General features: G+C 35.0%; 1 protein-coding gene and 1 long non-coding RNA gene across 4 annotated transcripts in view; one reads left to right on the top strand and one right to left on the bottom strand.

Annotated features, from left to right (window-relative positions):
* Positions 1-27699, top strand: part of PCDH7 (protocadherin 7) — a 405431-nt gene that overhangs the window by 330991 nt on the left and 46741 nt on the right. The gene's annotated exons all lie outside the window — the stretch shown is intronic.
* Positions 211-17562, bottom strand: LOC118895570. The gene is made up of 3 exons (XR_005019967.1): positions 17371-17562; positions 15581-15609; positions 211-487 (listed from the first exon to the last, which is right to left on the bottom strand). It is a non-coding gene; the product is annotated as an uncharacterized LOC118895570 (long non-coding RNA).

The following is a 27699-nucleotide window of genomic DNA, read 5'->3' as shown; positions in this document are numbered from 1 at the left end:
GGTTCAATTGCTCCCTCTGTTTCCTTTAACCAAAATAATAGTAGACAAGGCACAGTATTTCATGAACATTTTTAAGCAAGTCTCTCTCAATAAATGCATTCATTTCATTCACAGTTTTCTAAAGAAAAATGACTAGAGATATTACCGACGCAAATTCGTGTGCCTGACGCACAGTGAGGCCAAACAATACCAAAACGTCAGAGCTTGGAATAGAGAAAGGTTTATTACAGGGCCATGCAAGGAGAACAGGCGGCTTCTGCTCAAAAAAACCCTGAACTCCCCCACGGGTTTCAGCAAAGCATTTGTAAAGACCCGGTGAGGGAAGGGTGTCCGAGGGTATGTGATCAGCTCAGGCACAATTCTCTGGTTGATGGTGAGGTAACAGGGCAGTTGACGTTATCAATCCTCAGGCGTCAGTAGGTCTGCAGGCTAACTGATCACTATCATCAGGTAGTTAATGTCTTCCATTTGGTGGTTGTTTTAGCATCTGAAAAACTCAGGAAATATGCACAAGATACTGTTATCTGGGTACTTCAGAGAGGAGATACAGGAGAGGATATATGGGAGGAGTCTGACTTGGGAAGGCCCCATTGGGTCCTGCTCAGCTGCAGAGACAGTAAAGAGAAATAAAATAATAATTATGCCGTCCCCGGGTACAGTCATACACAAGGACTAGTTGCTGATCATGATAGAGTAGAAAAAGGACTGGTGAGAGGAGGAGAAGTCTGGGCTTTATTCCTCTCATCATCACAAACACAAGTCTCAGCTGTCTCATTTCTAAAATAATGGATCTGGAAGAGTTCCATGCTTTCCAAATCCACTGCACATCCATTCAGCTGTGAAGCATGTTCAAAATACAAATACCTTAGCTCCAGCCCAGTCTAGAATAATCTGAATTTAGGACCAGTGCCCAAGAATCTGTGTTCTTTACTCCATAGTGATTTTGATTGCACAACAAGGTTTGGGAACCACTATTCCCAGTAATCCCTAAGATCTATTTCAATTCCTAACGGATATGACTCTCAAAGTCTAATTCAGAGAAGTTTCATCTATGAGCTGTAATATGCCTGATTAAGATTAGAAAGGCCAGGATTGGACTCTGAGCTCTGCTGTTTACTTGCCTTGTGAGGCAAGACTTTAAATTATTGAGACTCAATTTCTTTCTCCAAAAAATGAGGATAGTATTAGCTGCATTGCCCTGGACTGTTGCATGTATTATAGTACTTAGTATAGTAAGTACTTTCAGTAAATATTAGCTGGAAGGATAAAGGGAGTGAGAGTGAAAATTGACCAGATCACAAAATGAAACATTATCAAGGCACCAGAAAGAAATATAAGTATATATGAAATGAGTGAGGAGTAACATAATGTTTGCTAAGCTTCCATTATGTCACCAACTTAATTCATTTCTTTTAATAAGCTTACAACACCTTTTTAAAAAATTTCAATGACTCAAACAAGCTTCTTCTTTTAAAGATCTGTAGGGAATCTTGAAAAGTTCATTCTAAGATATAGTAGATTGTCCACAGCAAGAGATATTAAATTGTTAAAAATAAATTATACATACAATGAAATAATGAGAACAGCAAAAATTCTCCCCCAGTCTTGAATAAAGAATATTTTAAGCCTCACAGTCTCTCTTATATCAAAAGATGCTTTTTCAATATTTGCTGTCTACTTCTTAAGGATCTAATTCTTCATAACTGTTTTTAAATACATAGTTTCTTCTACCCATGGGCTTACAGTTTGATACAGTCCACACACAATTACTTTTAGAGAGACTGAATATGGAGACAAGATTTTCTAAATGTATTGCTAGTTTTGTCTTGTGGGAAAATGGGACTTTAATTTTTTTCTACTTTTGAAACTACAATTCTCATAATTTTTGTCTTCTTTCTTTCCTTTGATTCTATTAACTCAAGAGAAAATAGAAAAAACATTCAGTGGCATTCGACTAACACACTGTTGCTGTATAAAAATTCCCACACAGCAAGATGACTTGTAAGCTGAAGCTGGACAGAATGTATAGGAACTGTATTTGGCTTGTAGGGTCCAATACATACACCCTGGTACAAAGAGCATTTCAGCACAAAGAATTCAATAATCTGACACTTCTCTTGTGAAGTACATTATTCTGCTGTAGAGAAAATTGCTATGGCCAAATTTTTCAGTAGGATTCAATTCTCTATAATAGCCCAGCAAGGTCAGACCTCAAACGAAGCTGTGATCTGCCTTGTATGTCCCCTCATAACTACTGAAGACTTCCAGGGAGGTAGGAGGTCTCCCTAACCTGTCTGCTGGGATCCTTAAGCTTAGTTCGAGTTATAAGAAAGGAAGCTGTGGCCATTGAACTTCACCTGACATCTGTCTTTGTCACTGTATCCTTAACTTCTGAGTATTTGTTCCAGGGCTAGAGTATAAATAAGATGAACAGTGCCTAGGGCAGCTTCTGTGACTCACATAAGCCATAATTACACTGGCCACGCAAATATTTCCAGAACAGACATAAGACCTATAATTCAGAGAATAACATTTGTTTTAAAATATGGTTCCAGATACTTCCCTTGACTTTGTCCTAGAAATGTTGGGGTAACAGAAAAGATGACCTCTTTGTTAAGTACACATAACTTCTTAATATGCGTGTGTATTTACGTATTGAAATAGCTGTTATGTCTGAGATAAATGCTAAACTGATAGACAATATAAATGCTTTTTAAAATACTCTATGATTTCCTCCTCTGTGTCTTTATTTTTAGGGATAAATAAGAGTTTTTAAAAAGGGAGTTTACTTCAACCATAATGCAGCCCTCTGCCAACTGTTGCAGAAGAGGCCTTTAGACTTTCAGAAACATTAAGCCATGGAGGACTTGGTTTATTCTGTTCAATCTGGCCATTAAAAACCTCATCCAGGGGTTTCCCTGGTGGCGCAGTGGTTGAGAATCCGCCTGCCAATGCAGGGGACACGGGTTCGAGCCCTGGTCTGGGAAGATCCCACATGCCGAGGAGCAGCTAAGCCCATGAGCCACAACTACTGAGCCTGCGCGTCTGGAGCCTGTGCTCCGCAACAAGAGAGGCCGCGACAGTGAGAGGCCCTCGCACCGCGATGAAGAGTGGCCCCCGCTCGCCACAACTAGAGAAAGCCCTCGCACAGAAATGAAGACCAAACACAGCCAAAAATAAATAAATAAATTTATTAAAAAAAAACCAAAAACCTCATCCAATTCATTCACTTTGCAGAAATAAGTAAGTCTCCATGGTACCTCATGCCTCAAGTTTCCTTATGAAAATACCTTTCCTTTTAATGGAATTTAGGGCATTCTCAGCAATCATTTGAAGAATTTTGTAACCAAAAAAATTATCAGAGAAATCCCAGGGAGAAGAAATGAGCATCACCTTACATATTATTAAAAATAATACTTAAGGAAAGCAAAACTGAGATTGCAATACATTTCCTTCAAAATGATACTTTAATGACTTGAAGTGCTTTAGAATAACCTTTAGTTTTGGTGTAAACTTTGCAGAACAAATGATAATACAAGTTATATGTAATTATACCAAAATTTCCTCAAAAACTGAAACCTTTCTATAAAAAAAGGTGAGGAAAATTTTCGTATTAGGTCACCTGTCCATGTGGCATCATTTTTTCTAATACTTTTTTCATGCTTATATTTGCTAATTTTTATATCTGTTTATAAGATTGCATTAGCTATATTGGGGGGTATTTGTCTTTCTTTTATTGTTTTACTTCTTTGTGTGTGTATGTGTATGTATGTGTTAAAATTGACATATAATGTTATATTAACTTCAGGTGTACAACATAATGATTTGATGTTTGTATATATTGTGAAATGATCACTACAATTAGTCTACTTAACATCTGTCATCATACATAATTACAAAAAGTTTTTTCCTGTGATGAGAACGTTTAAGATCTACTGTTTTCACAAACTTTCAAATATGCAATACAGTATTATCAACTATAGTCACCATGCTGTACATTATATCCCTATGACTTATTTTATAACTGGAGGTTAGTACCTTTTGACCCCCTTCACCCATTTTGTGTGTTTTGTAAGAATATAAATTAATCTCACGTTTTCTCAGTTTTAGTTCATTTTCAGTTGGCGATTCTCTCAACCAATCAACTGTAAGCTGAATTTTTGAAGTTTTGCCTTTTTTTTTTGAATGTTGGACACTAACATTTTATTTTATTTTATTTTATTTTTAGGTTTTGCCTTCTTAAAAGCTGAAATATTATGCAATAATCTTTCACAGCTTAAATACTTTAATTGTATTATTGAGATACATAATGCAAATGACCTGGTTTTCAATCTGAAAATAGACTTATCTAGTCAGACTTCAATTTAAAAAGGTAAAGGTATCTAATTTAAAAAATGTTACAAATGAACTTATTTATAAAACAGAAACAGACTTACAGATATGGAAAACAAACTTATGGTTACCAAAAGGGAAACATGGCAGGGAGAGAGAAATCAGGAGCTTAGGATGAACATACACACACTGATAGATAACCAACAAAGACCTACTGTCTAGCACAGGGAACTCTACTCAGTATTCTGTGATAACCTATATGAGAAAAGAATCTAAAAAAGAATGAATATATTTATATTCATTATTATATATTTATATTTATATATATAAATATATAATATATTTATATGTATAGCTGAATCACTTTGCTGTACACCTAAAACTAACACAACATTGTAAATCAACTATACTCCAATAAAATTAAAAAATAAAAAATAAAAAAGTAAAAGTAGCCCAAGCCTAAAATGAATTTTCCTTTCAATTGAAGGCAGAATTGATACAAAGTGACTTCTTGGAAAAGCATGAAATATGCATGTATGTGTGAGAATGAGTGTTTTTTTGCCTACCATCAACTTCTACTCTGGGTGTTCTAAAGAGTTCACTTCACCTGGAGTATGATTTATCAATTTACCAACACATATGCTCCATATGTCCATCATTCAATGGTATAATTTTTAACGTGTTTCATTATAACAAAATGGCCATAAATATTTAGATGGACATCTGACAATGAATACTTTTCAAACTGGGGTAATGTTTTTAGCATCATTGATCCAGCAAGATCCAATAAGAATGACTTTTTGTTTAATAGAATTCTCTCTACGATGATGTTCCACTCCATTAGTGAAAAGGGAGTTGCTCAAGTTACATAGATATGTTCTCAAGGACATTCGTTAATAAAACACAGACCTCTGTGCCCAGATGTTGAATGTTTACATATAGGTATTTGTTCAAGCAAACCATTTTGTTGTATTAATCGAATGACCACTGTATTAAACTTAGGCTTATGTAGACCTAATCAGATTTTTAAAATCAGTGTAGCCTATAGACAATATTTCTCAAGGAATATCAAATCATTTTGTCTTTAGGTTTCTATACAAAAACTATAAGAACATATGCAAAAATATCAAAAGAATACATAATCGGAAGTTACTTTTACAGAGGAGGTTGTATTATATTTTTTTCTTCTGAACCCCTACATTTTAAAGTTAAGTATATTAGATTTATGGAGATGAATAAATATATGTATATGTTAATACACTGTTGCAAGGTAGGGACATTTAGACTTATATCAGACACAATTTATATAGGTCCTCCAAAAAAAAACACTATGTAGTATTTCGCTGAGTTTGTGTAAAATATTATAGCTGTCTCTAGGATGCCTTTCCTTTGTGGAGAAGAAGCTTAATTCTGCCAAGCCAAGAGTGCAGGGCCCCTTCCTGCCCTTATTTGCTTTTAGAGATTCATGCTGTCAGGTTGATAAATGGGCTTTGACAGAAGCAAAGGTAATTCAAAGCTCACTCACAGGTAGAATAGTCTTTAGTAGATTTTTTTAAGTCTGAGAGAGGAAATATATATACAGAAAATGCATAGTATTAATTCACTGTGAGGCTGTTATTTTCCCAAACGCCAAAAACACATCATCTTTCTGAAGCTATATTTTAAATTCATCTTAATATGCTTTCATGTACATGTGTGTCTATTTATTTACAAACAAGACTATTTTTTTATCCATATGAAAGAAAATCAGTTATTCATCAAGAAAATAAAATTGGTAGCAAATGAGTTTTTTGGAAGGTAACCTTTTATAAACCAAGTACTGTTAAATGCATCTTTGACTAGATCAATCTAACAGAATCATACTTTGGAATTACAGAAAAGAGTTGAAGGTTTTAGCAAATGTAGGTAAATTTTAGTTCTATACTCTTTGCTTTTGATGTTTGACAAATCAATTCATTAGTGATGAAATAATGGGATAAGTCTGCAGAGAGAGCTCAATTCATTGCATTTATCCCACCCACCTTAGTTCATCTGCAGAGTCGGTGCTCTGATTTCATGAGGACATATCCCATCATCCTCCCTGGCATAAGCCCTTCACTTTTCACTTAGCTGTGTAATAGTTAGTAAGCTATTCCATTTTCCCTTTGCTCTTTTAGAAATACACAGGAATATAGCATTTAGAAAGAACTTTTCCTGTAGTGTTAAATAGATTCTGTAATTAATAATATATACCAATAATAGGATATCTGCATTCCTGGGTATTCTGAAGAGAGTGAGAACACTTTCTTTAGTTGTTATTACTTTTAGATTAGCTCATATAAATAACTACTTTTAGTACTAAACTGGTGTCAGAGCTGACTCATTTTTACTGTCTTTGTTTTTCTAAGTTTGGAAATGTAACAAGCTAATTTTCTTTGGAAGACAGTATTGGAGCAGTCCAAAACACACCATAGATGCACGTTAGCACATTTCTAGATAAAAACAAAACTGGTATAAAGCTCTAAAGAAATCGTTTGGACAAATAAAAATACCCAATTCAATGAAGTGTTTTACCAGGTCTGGTCATCTTTGGCAGAAATAATATGTGAGATCTATTTTGAAAAAATGCAAACAGGATAATGTTTATAACTATATCAGTTATTCTATTGAGCATTGCAGTTGCCTCGCCCTAAAATGTGTGCTCCTCTGCACAGCTGTAAGAGAGTGGTACAAAGAAAACCATATATGATCTCATTTAAATGGCTTGTAATTGCATACGCACATAAAGGCTTGTGCACCGATAATTATGATTTAATATAAACAGACACAATTAGGAAGAAATGAGAAAAAGGGAAGCACTGACAATGTGTGAAGGAATACAGAGGAGGGAGGGATGGCTATTTGACTAAGAGCAAGGAAAGGCTTTGTGGAGGAGTAACCATTTTACATGGGTTTTGGAAGATGTGTAAGATTTCACAGGTAGTGTTGTTAGTGGAAAGAGGCAACAGTAAGAACAGGGAACAGCATGAGTGGAGACACGAAGTCCAGAAATCTGAAGCCATTTCCGAGAGTCATTTTATCTCAGTCTCCTTACACAGAGCACATTATGGGAATGAATCAAATATAAGGTGAGAATGATAGCTGCATGCAGTCATCTGTTCATTCACTCATCCGTTCAGTTCACCGAGGTCCTGAAATGAGCTATACCCTGGTATAAACTACTGATAAATTCAGAAAAAAATGTGAATAAAATATAATGCTTGTCCAGGAGGAAATCATTCTTTATTGTGGAATATGGAAATAAAAACAGATAATTACAAGACCATGTAATAAATTCTTTACTTGGAATGTTCGGAGTGTTATGAGAATAAAATGCATGTATGAATTAAATCTGCTTGGGAGAATCAGGAAAAACTTAATGGAAAAATTGACATTTGTCATGGATCCTGAAGGGTATGTAAATATTAGGGTGGATGAAAAGAGTATAAGATGAATTGTCAAAGCAGATGAAATAAATATTTGTAAATGAAGACAGGTGTAGAAAGGCATAATGTGTCAGGGTGGAGGACTTGAGTGCTATGCTTAGGAGATGGGACTTCATTCCGTAGCCCTACAGACTTTGCAATTCTGTGAGTAGAGAAGTGAAAGATCTTAGCTGAACTTTAGCACCATTCCTTGGGCATTGATTTATAGCCTACATAGACAAACGAAATGGGCTGTAACTTAGTCAACCCACTAAATATCTAGTACCTTCTAAATTATATTCATATCTTGGTTCAAGTAGAATTTATAATGTATCAATCACTAAAAAGAACTGAAGGGTTTATCTGATAAACTATTAGCCCAATTGCTTCACCCAGTTTACTCAGTCTAACATGAACCTCTGCATTTCAAGGAGAACAGAGCAAATGAAGAGACAATAACTCATTGAGTGTCATAAGAAACTCAATGGCCAAATGAAAGATTTTAGATCAAGGTTATGGCTGTTTCTATATAAGGCCACCAAACAGGATAAATCTGAAAAGAAGCACATCTGCTATGTGTAATACAATAGTAGTTTCTCTAACCTCTGCCCTACTTCATATGAACACTCAATACATCTTGACGATATATAATGATTATACGGAAGGATTGTCTCACTGTGTTCATATATAATTTTATAGAACAAAATATCATTTTTAGGTAGGTAAATCATAATCCCTTTCAACATAGGTATTCAACTCCTTGTTTAAAATCCTCCAGTCCATCTCTCTAAGAATGAAATTTAAATTCCTTGCCATGCCTTATAAATATTTCAGTACCTGAAGCCTGCGTAATCCTAACCTCATCTCCTGTCATCCTCTTCTGGGCTCACCTTCTAACCAAACTGCCTTTCTATCTATTCCTCAAACACACCAATATTCCAGGGCCTTTGCATTTGCTCTTCCTACTGCACACATTCTTTTTCCCCAAGATGCAGACAGCTGTTTTGTCTTTCAGAGCCTAGCCCAAATGTCACCACCGTATCTGTTCTAAATTAGATAGGCACAATCTCCAATCCCAAAGCCCCAGTCGCACTCAACCATAGCACCCCTCTTAACTGAAATCATTCCATTTATCTCCTTGCTATGTATTTATTCTGCCTCTCCCACCATTCCTCCCCAACACACACACACACACACACACACACACACACACACACACACACACACACACACACACCTAGATTGCAAAATATAAGAGCAAGTAACTTGCCCATTTAGCTCATTACTCTTTACATGTGGGCCTAGGACAGTAGGTGTTCAGTTGAATGAATAAATATACAGCACTCCCATATATTTATATCATTATTTTCAAAGATGCTGTTAATAATTAATACAAACTATTTCTGGGTGCGACTGAAAAGAACAACATATAACTCTTAGTTCTTTCTACACTAGGCAAAAGGTTCTTGGTTTGGTTGAAACTTTCATCTATTTGAGCGGCCTTGCCACGCCACTCTGCATATGAGATTCATTCCCCCTGATACATTGCTCATCATTTGTACCAGGAAAATTAATAGGAATTAGGAGGAAATGTTAGTGGCCTTTCTTCTTCTCCTCCTACTCTAGCATATAATCAACCATGTCCTTCTCATCTTCAGAGTACTTATTAAAGCTTTACTGAAAAAGCCTTTGAAAGGGAGCCTGCATAAAAGAAATTACGTGACTGTCTAGACCTCACCCTTTCTTACAGAGACGGGTGTGGATAAAAGTGACAGTATCATATTTGCTGTGTGCAGTATGTTTTAACAATATGTTACCATCAACTTTGTTGTTGTTGTTGTTCCTGTTATCTTATTTCCATTTATTCAGCTCTGTTCTATAATCATGCATACGACTTTGCATTTGCCTGGAAGTGCTCCTTTTACATGGTATGATACTAATCATAGTGATGATAGAGTACTGTTTATAGATTAGCAACATACTGAGGATTGAAAGAGCCAGAGATTAAATCAAAAGGGAAAATAACAGATCACAGAGCTGGTTCAGCTAGCTGGTCAGCTTGGACCTCCAGCACATATGTCTCAGTCTCCAGAGTCTAAGTTTCTACCTCTAAGGTATCTTCCCTCACAAGAAAAAGATCTGTAACCTAAATGAAGATTCTGATTCTTTATGTCTGAGATATGTGATTTTTTAAAGAATCACAGGCAGTTTAGCTATGCACCAGGGTTGAGAACCAGAGGTCTGGATTATGACTTGAGAACCTCAAGGCAGGTGGCCAACTCTCTTCCTCTTTAGGTAACACTAGCTATGTCATAACAGAGAGCAAAGGTCAGTGTCTGACTATCTGGGTATGGGTCCTACCGTGTCTCATGGGAGGTGATGTCTGTAACTACATTAAATCTGATGAGAAATGTGATTTTTCAAGAGCTTTTTAAATCCAAAATTTCCTTCATTCCTCTTTCCTTCTCTCCTTCCTTCAATTATTCTTTGAATCAGCTTCACGATTTCACTTTATCTATTAAAATTTTCTTCATTTTACCTCCATATATTCCAGAAGCAAAGTTCAAACAGTTTTAAATTCAAAGGTGTACACAATATTCCAGCAAGGCGTGGCATAGTTCGTGTAGGCGTAAAGCCAGTATGCCTATTCCAATGTGCATTTTGATCTCCTAGGAATATTTATATCTCTATAATCTTCTTAGGGTTAAGTAGCATGCAAATACTATTTGGCACATATATTTTATTCTAGTGAGGCAGTTAATTTGCTTGCCCCTGAAGTCTGAAAGCATGCTGTCTTTAAAGCTCTTAGAATAGAGTGGAATGAATTTTGTCTGTTATGACACAATATGTCTGAAGGACCAGCTCTTCATCATCAAGTTTATGTTACCAACTCTCTTAGTGTGTACTAAGTTATGTCAATTAAACCTACATCCAGATACAACATGTTCACCTTTTGTGGTAATGTCCTTTATCAGAAAGTATCATTTTTTAAAAAAATTTATTTTATTTTTATTTATTTATGGCTGTGTTGGGTCTTCGTTTCTGTGCAAGGGCTTCCTCTAGTTGTGGCAAGCGGGGGCCACTCTTTATCGCGGTGCGCGGGCCTCTCACTATCGCAGCCTCTCTTGTTGCGGAGCGCAGGCTCAGTAATTGTGGCTCATGGGCCCAGTTGCTCCGCGTCATGTGGGATCTTCCCAAACCAGAGCTCGAACCCGTGTCCCCTGCATTGGCAGGCAGATTCTCAACCACTGCACCACCAGGGAAGCCCCAGAAAGTATCATTTTAATTCATACTTTATTTAACTCTCTTTTGAAGCCTGTTACTATTAAAAAGAAAAACATTTAAAAATGCATTTCTTTCATGCAGAAATGTTCCAAAGGAAAATCTTAAAGATAGAAATTTCTTTCTTTCTTTTTTAAAATTTATTTATTTTATTTTTGGCTGTGTTGGGTCCTCATAGCTGCACAAGGGCCCTCCCTAGTTGTGGTGAGCGGGGGCTACCTCGTTGTGGTGCACGGGCTTCTCATTGTGGTAGCCCTTCCCGTTGTGGAGCACAGGCTCTAGGTGCGAGGGCTTCAGTAGTTGTGGCACACAGGCCTAGTTGCTCCGTGGCATGTGGGATCTTCCCGCACCAGGGTTCGAACCCGTGTCTCCTGCATTGGCAGGCAGATCCCGAACCGCTGCGCCACCAGGGAAGCCCTCTTTCTACTTTCTTAAAACATAAATAAGACTTTAATTTAAAACAATGGTACTAAACTATACTGCTGGTGTTGATGTTTGCTCATCTAAATTGCTTTTAAATCTTTATACTTATAAAGTCCTCTACACTTTATTCAAACAAACAAATATTGAGTAAGCTACATTTTATTCTTATTTTCTCAAATTATTCATATGCCAAAGAAGAAAGCCAAAATTGCACTTTTTCAGCATTTCAACAGAATTAATATTATTATAGATGTTAACTTTATGAAGATCTCAAACAGAAAGGGAGATCGGATATGGAACATTATTACACAGATTATCTGTTAATGTAATTCACCACATTAAAAGATTAAAGAAGGAAAAAAATAATGGTCTTACCAACAGATGAAACAACTCTCATTCATTTCAAACAATAGCTTAGCAAACTTGGAATAAAAGGAAATTTTCTCCATCCTCATGAAATGTTATATTTAGCGATGAAACATTGGAAGAATACCTTTAAAATTTGAAACTAGGCAAAAATGCTCATTATCACTGCTTCAATACATCTTACTAGAGGTCTTTCGTGCAAAAGACAAAAACGGAAGAGAAGAAGTTGTAATGATTGGAAATGCTATCTATATCTACATACACATTAATGTGATTATATGATATATATGTAAAAATCTAATGAAACATATGCAAAGCTTTTGCAAAAGGATGTTAAGTTGGAAGTTTACAATGAGTTGCAGAGACAACAGATATCAGATGCCAAAGAGAATGGCAGACAAATAAATTACAAATTTTCAAAGGAAACTTTCAAAATAATTTACATCCTGTCTCTTAATATCCCTCATCATGACATGTTTATGAAAAAGAATTGAAAGGGAATTGCAGGTAGGTAGAGACCATTTAAGAGATTGTTTTGGTTAGATCTGATAATATATGTGCTTCACACTCACCCTCTAGAGTGGAACTGATAAGGAGAGCACATTCTACATGCCAAGATGCCTAAAAAGAAAGCCTTCAGTGACCCTACTTGGAGAATTTGATATATGACCCTGATATGTAGAAGGAATGTGGCCCACTGACTAAAGCCCAGATAGAAATCTAGAGAACGAGAGAGGAGAGGGGACAAGCTACTTTGATGAAAGAATTAAAATGAGGCAGCTGATTTAGGATCAGCCTGTATCCCAGAAGTCAGCAGGTTAAGAACGTAGATGTTTTCCAAGAATTAGAAGTGAGCCATGAAGAGAAGAGAGTTGGCTTATAACTAGTTTTACCTCTGTCTAATAAGAGTCAAACGTGGAATTTAACAGTAAGAGTCTACATCACCCTGGAAAACTAGGGAGCCAAGGCCGGATATAGAAGCTGGAAGAAAATGGTGTGCCACCCATTTCATTGTAGTTGTAGAAGGACAAGACCCAGCAAGGGAGCTTTTGTGGAACTTATGAAAGATCCCACAATGGAGTCAGCTTTGAACATCTGCCAGGCCCAAGCCAATTCTCCTCAAAGATTTTTTTTTTTTAAATTTAAGGCATTTAGACCTAAATGTATTGTTCAGATAATTTTACAAGTTCATCTCCAAATTTATTTGGGATTAAAAGGTCAAAAAGTTGGCAAGATAAATTCTAAGAACAAAATTGGTGATAGGAATTTTCTGTACCCGACATGAAAACTTATTTTAAAGCCTGAGTAGTTAAGAGTATGGTATTAGCACAGTGTTAGACAAAACAAACAAATGGAACAGAAATAGAAACTATAAAATAGGTCCACATATATATGAGTAATTAATTTACAAAAGCTCTTTTAGAAATCAGGGGAAAACAATGGTCTATTGACTCTAATCAACAAGTGATCCTGAGATACTTGGGGGTTTGGGATGGATAGAACTCTACCGCATAGAATGCACAAAATAAATTCTGTGGTAGATTAAAGACCTAAAATTTAAGAATAGAAATGTAAAACTTATAGATCGCACATGAAAATGTTATGACTCCTGAGTGAAGACAATTCTTTTTCAAGCAAGACACTAAAAGTACAAACTCCAAAGAAGGCATTTAATAAACTTGACTTAATTAATATTTGAAAGTTCAGTACAACAGAAGACATGATAAACTAAAGTGAAAAAAGAATACCACGGAGTGTGAAAAGATATTTACAATACTGGGATATATAAACCAAATTTTAAAAATAGGCAAAATAGCAGTTGATGTGAGAAGAGATCCAAATGTCCAGTAAACATGAAAAGATACTCAGTCTCAGTAGTAATCAAGTAAAGGTTGATTGAAACTACGCCTAAATACTATTTCACAACTATCAGATTCCGAAGAAGGCTAACAAGAGCATGGTGAGGGTGTGGAGAAATAGAAATTCTCATATACTATCTGTTTGACAAACAACAGTTTGGAGTAAAATTTTGTAGAATCACTTTAGGGAGAAATTTGACAATAGCTAGTAAAGTTCAAGATTTCCACACCTTTCGACACATTAATTCTTCTCGTAGATAGACCTTGGAAAAGCCCTTGTACAGGAGCACATTGAGATGTGCCCAGGAATGTGAACTGCAGCTTTGGAAAGAACACAAATGTCCATTATCAGACTTCTATATTGACACATTTGGGTGGATTCATACAATGTAATATTCTACTGCAGTTAAAAATGAGTGAACCTATAAGAATCCTCCTGTGAATGCAGGGGACACGGGTTCGAGCCCTGGTCCTGGGAAGATCCCACATGCTGCGGAGCAACTAAGCCCGTGTGCCACAACTACTGAACCCACACACCATAACTACTGAAGCCTGCGCACCTAGAGCCCATGCTCCACAACAAGAGAAGCCACCGCAATGAGAAGTCTGCGCACTGCAACAAAGAGTAACCCCTGCTGTCTGCAACTAGAGAAAGCCCGCATGCAGCAACGGAGACCCAATGCAGCCAAAAATACATTAATTAATTAATTAATTTTAAAAAAATCAGTGAACGTAGAAATAGAGGAGAGTATGGTGTACAGTGGAAGAAAAAGGAATAATTATAAAAGGAAGATAAAGTGATGAGGGGAAAGTACATAATACAAAGAAAACATCAGTAGCAAGAGTAAACACTCAGTAAGAAGTGCCATGTACTTTCTTACGCTTCACATAATTTTTCCCCCTGGTCTGTTACCACCTAAGCCCTTGCTTTAGATAGCATAAAAGCAGGGTCCTAGAACATATGTTTTAATTTAGCTGCTAAATCATTCAGAGTGCCCTCCATAAATCCTATAATTAGAAACATTTAAACATCACTGGATAAAGGCTCCTCTACTATTTTAAAAACGCTAATAAAATGTTTGAGTTGTAAAATGTCACCTGATTTTTCCTACAAATCTATAGATGTTATTAACCTTGTATTGAAAGATGTGTTTAACTAGGATACCTTTTCTTTGCCTCACACTTGATTATCAATTTAATTTTTTTAAAATTATAGTATGTGCAATGAATATGATAAAAATGTCAAAATTTCTGGATTACTTACAAAATAACAACATTCATAAGAATCCACCTGCCAATACAGGGGACACAGGTTCAATCCCTGGGCCAGGAAGATCCCACATGCTGCGGAGCAACTAAGCCTGTGCTCCACAACTACTGAGCCTGCACTCTAGAGCCCACAAGCCACAACTACTGAACCCGCGTACCACAACTACTGAAGCCCATGCTCCTAGAGCCCATGCTCTGCAACAAAGAGAAGCCACTGCAATGAGAAGCCCGCACACCACAACAAAGAGTAGCCCTGCTCGCTGCAACTAGAGAAAGCCCGTGAGCAGCAATGAAGACCCAACACAGCCAAAAATAAATAAATAAATTAATTAATTAATTTTAAAAAAAAGAATCCTCAAAAGTGATTCGTGTAAGTGGGTGAGCGAATCTTGAAAGAGGCTCTCTAAATTATACAAACTAGTCCCAAAGCCATTCGGTAGTATTATCTTTAATGTATACTCACTTGTAACAAGCCAGGGTTTTTTCTAATCTGTATCACTGCTATATCTATTCTTGTACCAACACCCCACTGCTTTAATTACTGTAAATTTTAATATGTCTTAGCATCTACAGGTGGAAGTATGGAGGGCAGGGACTTTGTCTTACCTCTGTATCCTCGGTACCCAGAACAGTACCTAACATATTAAGAGCAAAATAAATATAGTTAGAATGAAACAAAACAAAACAAAACATTCATTTTATTTTTTGGCTGTGATTAAAAAAATTGGTGTGAAAAAGTATTAGTGAATTAACAAAGTACTATTAAAACCCTTAATATTTAATCATTTGATTTATTAGAAACCACTGGAACTCACTATTAAGTAAATGACTAGTGAATGATAATTGGAATAAGATTGTTCTTTAGAAGAAAATAAAATTCTTCTTATTTGCATTTATCCCTGTTTTCAAAAGTCATCTATAGCAAAGTTTTCTTTGAAGAGGTGGAGCCACAGAAAGCTATAAAATGAGTAAACTTGCCCTAGGCCTTAGCAATAGTACCAAACTGAACTGTAACACATACATAACTTGCAGTATTTTGGAATAATGAAGAAAAATCCTTAAAAGGATTTCTGGTGTTAAAAGAGCTATACATACTATTGATTTCCAGAGAAAGGAGCTGCTTTCAAATTCTATTTCTAAATAGTAAGCAGGCTTTCTTATATTTAAGATTCTGAATAAGATTATTAAAATCTAATCAAGGAAATATCAAACCAGCTAAACTATTAAGCATTTATTCTAAAGCTGACCACATTTTATATTTCTTAGATTTTCCACCCAATTATTAATAATCATATATGCATATGTATATTTTGATCATTTTATATGCAATTTTATAAGTGGAAATATCGATTTAGAAGCACTGTATAACATTTTCTTACTATGGCACTTCAGTTTCTTTTGCTTAGAACTTCACAAGAAGTCCCAATGATATACCTCTACAATGACTCATATTTCTGTCTCTTTCTATATTGCAACATTATTATTTTAGGTTTCCTTGCATGATTTTTGGCCAAGATAGCTGAGATTTCATGAGCTTATCTCAAAAACATTACCAAGGTTCATTTTTCCCATTCCCCAACTTCTTATTTAAAAATAAAAAAGTCAAAATTATCAGATAGCCTTTTTAAGAAATCTCTTAAATATAAAACAAACTTGTTTAAGAAGAGCATTTTTTTTTTTTACTTTCTTCTTATTTCTAATAGAAAATGAATTTATGGAAAGTTGAGAAAACAGACACAGAATGGTACATGAAAATAATTAAACTGCCTTTGAAAGTCTTGGACTACGGATATAAGTCTTAAATGACTCCACATTACTTCTAGGCTAAACTTTGTCCAGTTTTATAGCAAATTTCCTGTGCTAACAAACATAGTCAAAATTGCAACAACTATGAGATTAGTAAAAGTGGAGAACCATATATTAAATATGCATACAAAACACTTTAAATTATGTTTATTTTCCCCAGCTATGAAACATGAGTTTTATTCTGAATTGCTGAGAATAAAATACGGTAAAATAAGGATTTGTCCGTCCATACTTAACATAATTCAGATATTTTGTAAATTTTTAGATGCAACTAAACTGAACTGAAAGTTTGGCTGTCTGGACGGTTGGTAGATACTGATGAAAAAGACCTTTTAAAAAAGCAAGAAGGTTAAACTGAATCTTGACATTATCAGAATTTGATTTTAGTTTAGTTTTCAAAACTAATCAGATTATATTATTGGTATTTAGAAATTATTCTAAATCTTGTGATATCTTTTGCACAATAGAGATATGAACAATAACTTGCCACAATCAATTTTAAGAAAGAATCTTAAAAATCATGTCTTTTTTATCTTTATGACATACCTCCTGAATTGTTTTGTTTTCAAGATCTTTTCCTTGAAACTTACCTATAGAGTATCTTTCTGCCATCCTTTTAAAAAGTGAAAAACCTAATTTCACTTCTGTGTATGTCTGAGCCAAATTTTAAAGGATTACGTTCTTAATCTTGACATTCAAAGGAGACATCCCGTGATGCTGTTAATGTTCCAGCAGGATTAAGGAGTGAGACTGCAGTGTCTCTAAGAGCACTCCAACTTATCTTCAATATGCTCATTTCTCAGTGATGGGGCAAGGAGGGACAGAATCTCTAAGCCCTTGACCTCATCAAAGAAGTCAGCTGTGTCAAAGTGTGACTACCTTTAATTTATTATGCAATACCGAGGGAATTAATGCAGTATTTTTGTTTGTAACACTTTCCTCCCCAGCCTTATTCAGTGATGCTGAAATGATAAATAGGAAATGTCGAACATCATGAATATTTTTTCTTTAAAAATTATAAAGTGGAAATGAAATAAAAAATCTATAATCATGTATTACATATAGGGTGCTCTGGCCAACACTTTTGCCATTTACTCTTTTTCATTGTACTTGTTATATTCAAAGAATAAATATTATCCAGGAATTCCATGTAAAGATTTGATACACAGTTTTGATTCAGGTGATTAAGAAATGCCTCTATACTTCCTGACATAAGTATATTAAGACTGAAGCTGAGCTGCCTATAGTATGGGCACATAAAATACTAACTGGAAAGGAAGGCTGCATTTGCTTTCCAATAGTGAATATATAGATTGATTGCAGGGAAATATTTAAAAGTTGAGAAATATATGATAGGTCCATTTACAGGGACAAGAACTTAATTTCCCTGCATCAATAGCCTGAGACGTGAAATTAGTTAAATATATGGCTATGGAGCCCTGTTATAGAGAAGTTAGCACTGTGGTTGAATTCAATCATTGGCTTTCATCTAAACAAGTGTACAGCATTTTTGTCGACTTTCCTAATTCAGCAATGATATCTAGAAGTGTTAAACAAGTATTTTGACTTGGCAACTTCTAAAATTGATCATAAAGTCAAAAACATTTTGTGACATCCTCCTTATCTGATTCTCATGTTCATCTTTTCCTCTTCACTAAGATATCGCAGCCTTTTTTCTACAAATGACCATGTCAAATCTTTTGATGGCAGATTTAATGCCTAACAGGAAGACACTCTTTAAAGAAGGCCAGAAAATAAAAAAGTAAGTTGAAAAACACAAATAGTGGATTTTTGCCAGCTAAGAAAGCATCAGGAAACTGAAGACTGAATCAGTTAATCCAGTTCACCCTTGGTTTTGCTTTGTTTGGAAAAATAGAATCTTTCTCTTGTAGCTTTATAGAGGCTTGATAGATGAGGTAGAAAATGAATGAGATTTTAGTTCCTGCTCTCTGTGAAGCCTGTGCTGTCCCTATCACTCTCTCCTTCCATTCATCTTTTTGATGTCCAGACCTATGTAAAAAGAAAGCAGAGGATAGTTGCTTTTATTGGTTTTAAGTAAATAAATTAAAATTGCTACAAAAAGCCTAATCCTTGATCTACAGCATTTCAAAAGACTTTTCAGATGATGATCTCCCACAAGTATTTTTAAGATCCTATATACATTATCATGCACAATAAGCATCTTGTTTTGGTTTACATAATTTGAAGACAGGTGTATATGTATATGATATGCACAGAGAAAACAGTATAGAGAAAATCCCACTTTCAGAAAAGAATCAGTCCTAGCAGGAGTAGTAACATGTGTATGTTTCTGTCTCTATAAGTATGGGACTATTTTATATATATCTGTGCATGAAACATATCGTCTTGGGCATCTCTTTTAAGACAGGACCATACAAAAACAAGCCTGGTATCTTTGCAGCTCATGCTAGATAGAGGTCAGAATTCCAAAAGGGTCAGAGCCAAAGCACAAGGAATAATACATATTTGATCAAAATTCACTCGTAGGCTAAGAGGTGATTGGCAGAGAACAAGCAATATTAAGCACTCAGCTCTTCTCAGAGAAACCACAGTGAATACATAGCCAAGAATACCATCTGTTGAATATGAAATTCTTGGATCAAGATATTATAGATACATTTCCCCAAATAGCAGGGACAGAAGTCTTTCTGGAAACAAAATCACAATAGCGTTGCAGAGACGCCAAGTGAAAGAGAGGCAAATAACTGTTCACTGTGTTGTGGGGAGCAGACTTCCTTACTGCTAGTGCAGGGTGTGATTAATTACATGGCATGGCTCGCGATGCTGGTAGTAAATAAACGTAGTCACCCAGTTTGAATAATTTCTAAATCAGTATGTCAACTACTAGCCATGGGTAGATCAAAATCATTTCATCCTGTGTGGTGTCTGTACCTTCATTCACTCTCAGAATTCATCGTGTTCCCTGTCATTTATCATGTTTTATAAAGCGAATAGAATGATGACTGAGTGATATTCAATGGAAGATTTATATTACAAGATTAATGAATGACACTTATCCCTAAGTAAAACTGAGACACAATTCTACACTTTATATTTAGATCTGTATTCTTAGAAAAGACATGTTTTTCTATATATCAAAAAAATTGCCTTGGCTAAAATGTGCCTATATTTGAGCCTGCATCTTTTTTAGGGAAGCAACCTGGTATCTAGAAGTAGACAATTGTTGATGTAGAAATGACCTACGCTAATGAGAAAAGGCATAGGAAGTGAAGGAGGAAGAGTGACAAATGCAGTGGTAGAATGTACAGATTTTAATGAAAAGGACCCTGATTCCCTTAACTGCACTCATTGAAGAAAGTTGGATGCCAATGTGAAAGGGACTAAAATGTTGATTGATTCAGAATTTCATCTCATGACCTTGTTTTTTATTCACACTAATTATATGCAAATGTTTTATTTTGTATTTACCTTGGAAATTTCTATATTTTTCTTCAGTTTCCTGGAGCATCATACATTGCTATTAAGACACAACTAATTATTATTTTAAAATATAGTAGGGGCTCAATAATTAAAGGAGGGACTAGAATGATGGCATAATAAGAGCATTCTTTTAAGTACTTTATACCTATTAATTCATTTAATTCTTATAACAATTCTAAGGAGTAGATGCAATTACAATCCCCAATTATTTCTGTAGGGAAACTGAGGCAGAGATTTCAAGTAAAAGGCCAGAGTTTACTCAGTAAACTGATTTGAACCCAGCCCTTTTTCTCCACATCCTGTGCTTCTAACCACTTTGAAATATTATACGTGAAAATAGCCAAAACACCATCCACTGGGACTGTTATTATCCATGTAGAGGGATCTAACAGAAAGGCCCATTTTCTTCTGGTAATTTTGAGAGGTGCATATGACAAAGAATTTCTGTAAATACTTCTATCAACAGATTGCAAGCAACACAAAGAGCAGCACAGTTATTTGGTGAATTCGGACTTATAAACGAAACACTTAAAGAAAGTTTAGTGACTGTCTCTTGATTTTCCCTGAGCCTTTCTTTATGTCTTATACATGCCATACCTTTTGTTTTGTGTTATATTTGTATATGTCTCTTTTCTCTTTCTAGGCTTCTTGAAGGCAAGAGTCATTATTTAATGGTGTTTAAATGGTCTTTAAAATATTGCTAGTGAAAAAAATACATGACTCAAGGATATCTGTGATAATTCCCCAAATTAACAATAAAAAGAACATCTTACATTGTAATTTGACTTAAAACATTACTTCTGAACCCTTTAAAATGTATAAAAGATAAAGAATGTAAAAAAAATAAAGTGCACCTGCTCCCTTAGTATCTCTGTACCCAGGTCTGCCATTTTTTCAATGTGATCAACTTACTACGAAAGTCAGCATTTAAAAATTAGTAATTATAATTCTTTTCACCTACCTAGTAGAGTGTAGCAAAAGTTTCAAGTACCTTAAATGTTTTCAATGATTGATAGTATTAAAGTCTGGTTTTATGCTCCAATACTTAGTTTAGTTACATGACATAATATATCACGTGTAACACCCAAAATATCTTACACTTTTAGACATTCCATTTTTACTTCCTAATACGGTGCATTTGCACTACATTTTTGAACTATTTCAGACACGTTATCTTGTAATTCTGACTCAGTCAGAAAACAGCTAAGAGCACCACTTGTTTGCTTTAGATAAATGAGTTCCTGGTCATTCATCACCTCTCATGCTGAAAATGGCCACACTTCAGTGACATTGTGTTGTTGGCAAAAGTTGGCAAAATTATACCAGTAAGTATAATTGAACAATATCTTTAAAACATTATTTCTATAGTTTAAACTGTAAAATGTTATAGTTTCTAAGGCATATAATACGATGTATTTTAGAAACAGAAAAAGAATTTGTAATAAATACAGAAAAAAACATATATGCCTCTTAAAGACCACCCTGCTATTTTAACAATTTAAGTATTTTTTGGCTACTCTACCAAAACACAAAATTCCAAGAAAAATTTATCTTATTTTTTTTCCTTTTCTTGGCATTACTTACATGTGAAGTTGAGTGAGATTGTAAATAAATCTCTGTACTGATAGGTGCTGTATTAAATGCTGTGTAAAATATCAGGAATGGCTTGAATCATAATTGTGCTTTTATATTTTTCAATTCCTGGTATAGAATTATTAAGGTTAAATTTAGAATAGTGACATATTTACAAGTGTTTTCTGACTTGAGAATCTCTTTAAAGCAATTTACAAAAGCTTCCTATAAAATTTTTCATTTTTCCCCATAATTCTACTTAATCATGCTCTCTGAATAGCAATTTTAGCTAATGGAGAAGTAACATTATATTCACAGAACCATCAACTAACTATCAGAGTCTTACAACAAGGAAAGATCCTAAAAAATGGCCATGTTAATGAGCTCCACGTTTTAGCTTTCATACATTTCTGTTGAGTAAAGCGAGCTAATTTTCTTCTGCAGGCCTCAGATAACTTAGTAAGATTTTAAAGCTGCTTGTCAAATGTAATTTGACCTAATAATTACCCCTAAAGATGTGATTAAGAAACACCTGACTCAGATGTTGTGTACGTATGCAAACCACGAGTCATCACCCCTTCCTCTCCTTTGATTTCAGTGGCTAACAGCCAAGTCAGCAGGCTGAGAAGTAGCCTTCAGGAATAACCTGCCAGTTTAGAGTTTATTCAGATCATTGCACTTATGCCAAATGTGCCTAACGAGAAGAGAGTCCTTGATGTGTACAAGCATTAAATGTATGCATTGTTCTAAAAGACTTCATGGGGGGAGGAAAGAAAGGAATTCCTGTAATCTGTCTTTAATATAAATGCTAACAAATATTAAGACTGTAATTCAAACAGTAAGAATATTTGCAGTTACACTAAAGTAGATATATACGACCCTAATGATGCCAAAAAAGACTTTTTTTCCTCTAGAACTGGACACCTACTTTGCATATGAGAAGATTGTTTTTCAATCTTTGAGGTTTACAAATTGATGAGAAGCATACTATTTTTATATTCATTCTTCACTATTTTCTGTTCTGAATTCACCGATCAATGTTTAAATAAAATGTAACCTTATGTCTCCTTAGAGAATATCTATGGAAAGTGTTATCTAGATCCATTTTTTTTGCTTCCTCAAAACATTCCCTTAAACATATATCAGTATGTTCAAGAATACAAAACTTGTTCAGTTAAAAAAACCTTTTCGAAATACACTTGACAAGTAGCATTATTAGAGATTATCTCTTAATATAATGAATATTTTCAGTGATATTCTGATTATAACTTTCAACTTTCATTTCTAGCTTAGTTCATTTTTTTAAACTCCTATTATGCGGAAGAAATTTCTGGACAGACTATTATTACATTCTGTCACCAAAGTCTGAAGGCAGCTTCCTGAACTTGCTGATATTTTATTTATTTCTTACCTGAAAAAGATTTTAAAATATGCTTATATATATGCTTATGGATTTCAATTATTTGTGGATTGCTACAGAAACAAATATAAAAATAATTAAGGAAAATATTTTTAAATTTGGAAAGTAACTTGAATTTATAAGATTAAGGATATGAAAATAGATCATTTTTTCCAAGTTAATTATTTTTGTTATCTTATTTAACACGTGGATTCACAGTGATTTTTCAAACTTTTATTAATCAGTAATTCATTTATGTTCTGTATTTTGAATGAAACCATAGTAGTAAATATCACTAAAATTAAAAAATTAAGTAAAAATGAGTTGGTTAGAAAAGATAACTTTATATCCTCGTCTAATACTCATTTATTCTCACAGCTATCGTTAGGAAGGTTTACTCAACCAAAATATAATATATAATTATATGTAATATATAATTCTCATTCCACTTACAAATCTGTGCATAAAGTTTCCACTCACTGAAGAAGAATTTCACAACTTAGAAACACAGAAAGTGAGATTCTGGATATATATAATTAAAGAGTGGAGCTAAATGCTTGCATGATTAAAGGAAATGAAAAATTAGAAGTATTTATAATGGTTGAATTGTGAAATTATAATCAGGCTCAATCTGAAGTACTATGATTTCCATTCCAGTGGTCGTTTTAGTAATCTCTTGCCTGATGGAGTTACTATTCTTTCCCCATGCACATGTTCAAATTTTCTGCATACTTTACATTATGAGAAACTGCCTAATTCCATGTTCTGAGAAGTGTTTGGTACAATGTTGATGTGGAATAAGGTTTCTTTTTAAATAAGAAAAGTAATGTACAAATATTTTCCATAGATACATACTCTAAAATATACATATTTCTATATCTCTAAGAAATGAGATTATCCTTTTCCAAATAAATATAAAAAGGCAAATGTCAAATCTTTATCTTTGTTAGATATAAGGATTATATAATAAATGAAATTCAAAGAATTTTGTAGGGATAGACATTGAAGAAAGAAAATAATGAATTAGAAAAAGCTACAAACATAAGGTATGTTTTGGATCAGGTTCTAATCTGTCAGCAGTGGTAACATTTCTATTCTCCAGAGAGATTTGGTTACATTTCTCTGAAGCTATTTGTTCTATTAAAATCATAGAACCTTACTATTGAAAGGGCCTTTACACATCAACTGGTCCAATGGTTCTTAACTAACTTGAGTTTTGAAATGCTTTGTGAATACGATGAGAGTTCAAGACCCCCTCACTGAAAAATTACACACGTGCCCAGAATCACAGTTCTGCACACAATTCTGTGTACATTTCCAGGAATTCCAGTTAATCCAGGCGACCCATAGACACAATTTAAGAGCCTCTGATTATTCAAAGTTCACTCTGTAAATGGAGTCAACTAGAGATCCAGAGAGTAAGAAGACTCCTTAATTCCAATTCCACTGACCTTTTAATACCTCTCAAGTTGTCCAGCCATCTGCACTGATAATGTTCCAAACAGACTCTCACCTAATGCTCATTTTTTTCTATTTCTATGACTGAAAGGAAATGAAAATGTGTGGAAGCGACTTCCACTTTCATTAGAGACAATTCCAACTGCACTACCTAATTTTGTCTTTATAGGTGAAAAAAGTATTCTGTCCTTTCTCTTTTGTGTAAGTGTGTGTGTGTGTGTGTGTGTGTGTGTATCCATTACCATTTCAAAGCTTAAACTAAGCTGTCCCACCTTTCTTGTGTTTGATTCTGCTTCTATCTTCCAAAGAATAATGTGGAGTAGGGCATTTGTTGTCCAGTGGCAGGCGCTTGGATGCCGTATTCTTTTTTTTTTTTTAATATTATTTTACTCTTTTTTTAATGATATATTTTAATTATTTATTTATGTATTTATTTATTTTGGCTGTGTTGGGTCTTCGTTTCTGTGCGAGGGCTTTCTCCAGTTGCGGCGAGCGGGGGCCACTCTTCATCGCAGTGCGCAGGCCTCTCACTATCGCGGCCTCTCTTGTTGCGGAGCACAGGCTCCAGACGCGCAGGCTCAGTAGTTGTGGCTCACGGGCCTAGTTGCTCCGCGGCATGTGGGATCTTCCCGGACCAGGGCTCGATCCCGTGTACCCTGCATTAGCAGGCAGATTCTCAACCACTGCGCCACCAGGGAAGCCCCTGGATGCCGTATTCTTATTTTTAATAGTCAATGTTCTTTACTCTAAGAGTAATAATTCCTTAAGGAATTATTTTTAACCTCTTAGAGTAAAGCTTTGTGACAACTAAAAAAATAGCAGTCCAATGTCAGCACTGCTCCCTTCTCTTTTGCTCTGAGTAATAGTCAAAAGGTAAGTTCTACTTCTGGTATCACTCATTTAAAAAGATGCTCTGTGAAATTTGGTAGGGAGCAAAGGACTTATAGGCTTCTTCCACTTCTTTCTGCTCCTTAAAGACATATATCTCTGACACCATCTCTTGAGGTAGTGGGATATTGTATATAGCTGGGATTTTCCTGAGCAACATGGGAAGCATGTTTGTCTTCTACAGCTTCCTTTGGAGGTTATAGAAATGAAATTGCAAGGTATAGTGAAATTTCTGTCTATCTATTAGTTGGAAGATGAATTGTTAAACTTAACATGCAAACATACATTTTTTCTTAAAAGCATCACTGCAGATACATCCACTGCATTGTGATTCATCTTTGGTTCCTCCTATAACCAAATTCCTCCTATAATTGTGATCTTGGAGAAATTACACTTCTGAGACTTTGAAAGACAACAGTGTGAGTCCCTTCTTTCCTCTATGGTTATTGTGAAGATTAAAAGAGATAATATATGGGGAATCCTATTATAAACAAAATATCACGAGATAATATAGAAGCTGTTTATAAATCTTTATATGTGTCTTTCGAGTCTATCATCACCTAATAGCTGGAATCTTAAATGACCTTCCTACTTCTATTCATCCTTTCCAGTTTATGGTGGGCATTTTGTTAGAAGATGTGAATTCACTGGCACTGTTTTTGGGGACATTCTGTAACTTCTATCTGTACAATTTCCACATCCTCCAAATAGTGATTATAATACCTGCCTCTTTAGAGTCCTAAGAAGAATTGAGTGAAATTATGTATGTGAAAACCATTTGCAAATTACCATTGCTAAAGAGAAAATGAGGTGATAGTTCCACTGTCTAGAAAATCTTGCAGTGAAGTCATCAAAACTAACTCAATCTGCAGAACGAAATATTTGAATCTGTGCAGATATCTGCAACAATCTCTAGAACAGAAACATTCCAGGCCTCCCGATACAAAGCTGAACCAATCCATTTAGATTTTGCATTAAAAAGAGAGATAGCTGTATGACCATCACTTCACCACATACTTTATAAGTACATGTTAAAACAAATCAATGAAAGACTACAGAATGGACAAAACATGTCTTAAAGACTCAAAAGTCTTCACAATGGATTATGAGGAGAAATGTGTATTTTCTTGGTAAGAAATGTTTTCGTTTATACTACAGAATCACAGATAGGTCATACTGAGATAAGAGAAAGCATTTCTGATAAACAGAAGCAAATCAGCAAGGCACATCCAACAGTGGGACTGGGAGCAATTTCATAGAATCTGTTAGAGGCAAATGGAACTGGCGAGAGCATTAGAGAAAATCCTGCCCTTGGTCCAAACACCACTGATAGGAAACACATAAACAACAACAAAAAAATATGTATGGTGCAGCTGAGGGCTGCTTCTCCAAAACATTGCCTGCAGTCAATACACACTTTCCTTTAAATCCTTAAAACATTCAAGTTAAGTTTTATGATCAATATAACCAAAAACATTATGCCTTAGGGATGGTTCTTTAGAGTTCTATCAAATGTCAATTTGCCATGTAATTATTTTGTTATTTGAAAAGACAGTATCCTTGGGCTTAAATATTGATAGCCAAACTAGTCATCTTTTTAGTAAAGGTGTAGCTATAGGTGAGAAATCAAATACAGTAGTTGGGTGTGTATTTTCAGAAACAAAAAAGACATTGACCTGTATAAAAGTCAAAGATATAATAGAGAACTGAATTATAGATCTACTAGGCAGGGTATTTTTATGGTTGAAACCTTAGGTTTAAATATCGCTGGTACCATTTTCTTTCCTTTTATTTTAGGCTATTAATTGTGGTTGTGCAGATTGGTCCCCTGGTAGATTTTGTACCTATCTTAAATTGCATTTCTTTGGTGTAGTGAGTCCCTTTCTACCACCCTCAGTTTTACCCTGGAGTATTGAATCTGAGGATGATTAAGGATAGGGAACCAAAGGCAATGGGAGTCGTTCATCGGGGGCACCTGCAGGGGGTTTTATAACTTTTCTATTCCTATTGAGAATCGACTAACTGACCCCAGAACGGTTCTCTGTAGGCCCTTCAAGGAAACCTAGTTTCTTATCAGATATCTGTACTTGTTCTGTCTTCCAAAATAACTTCTGTTGGTGTCTTTTGTCTGGGTCTCTGT

The sequence above is a fragment of the Balaenoptera musculus genome, chromosome 5 (assembly GCF_009873245.2).
Source record: "Balaenoptera musculus isolate JJ_BM4_2016_0621 chromosome 5, mBalMus1.pri.v3, whole genome shotgun sequence".
Lineage (NCBI taxonomy): Eukaryota > Metazoa > Chordata > Mammalia > Artiodactyla > Balaenopteridae > Balaenoptera > Balaenoptera musculus.
The sequence above is the reverse complement of the archived record's forward strand: the minus strand, read 5'-3'. Positions and strand labels throughout refer to the sequence as shown.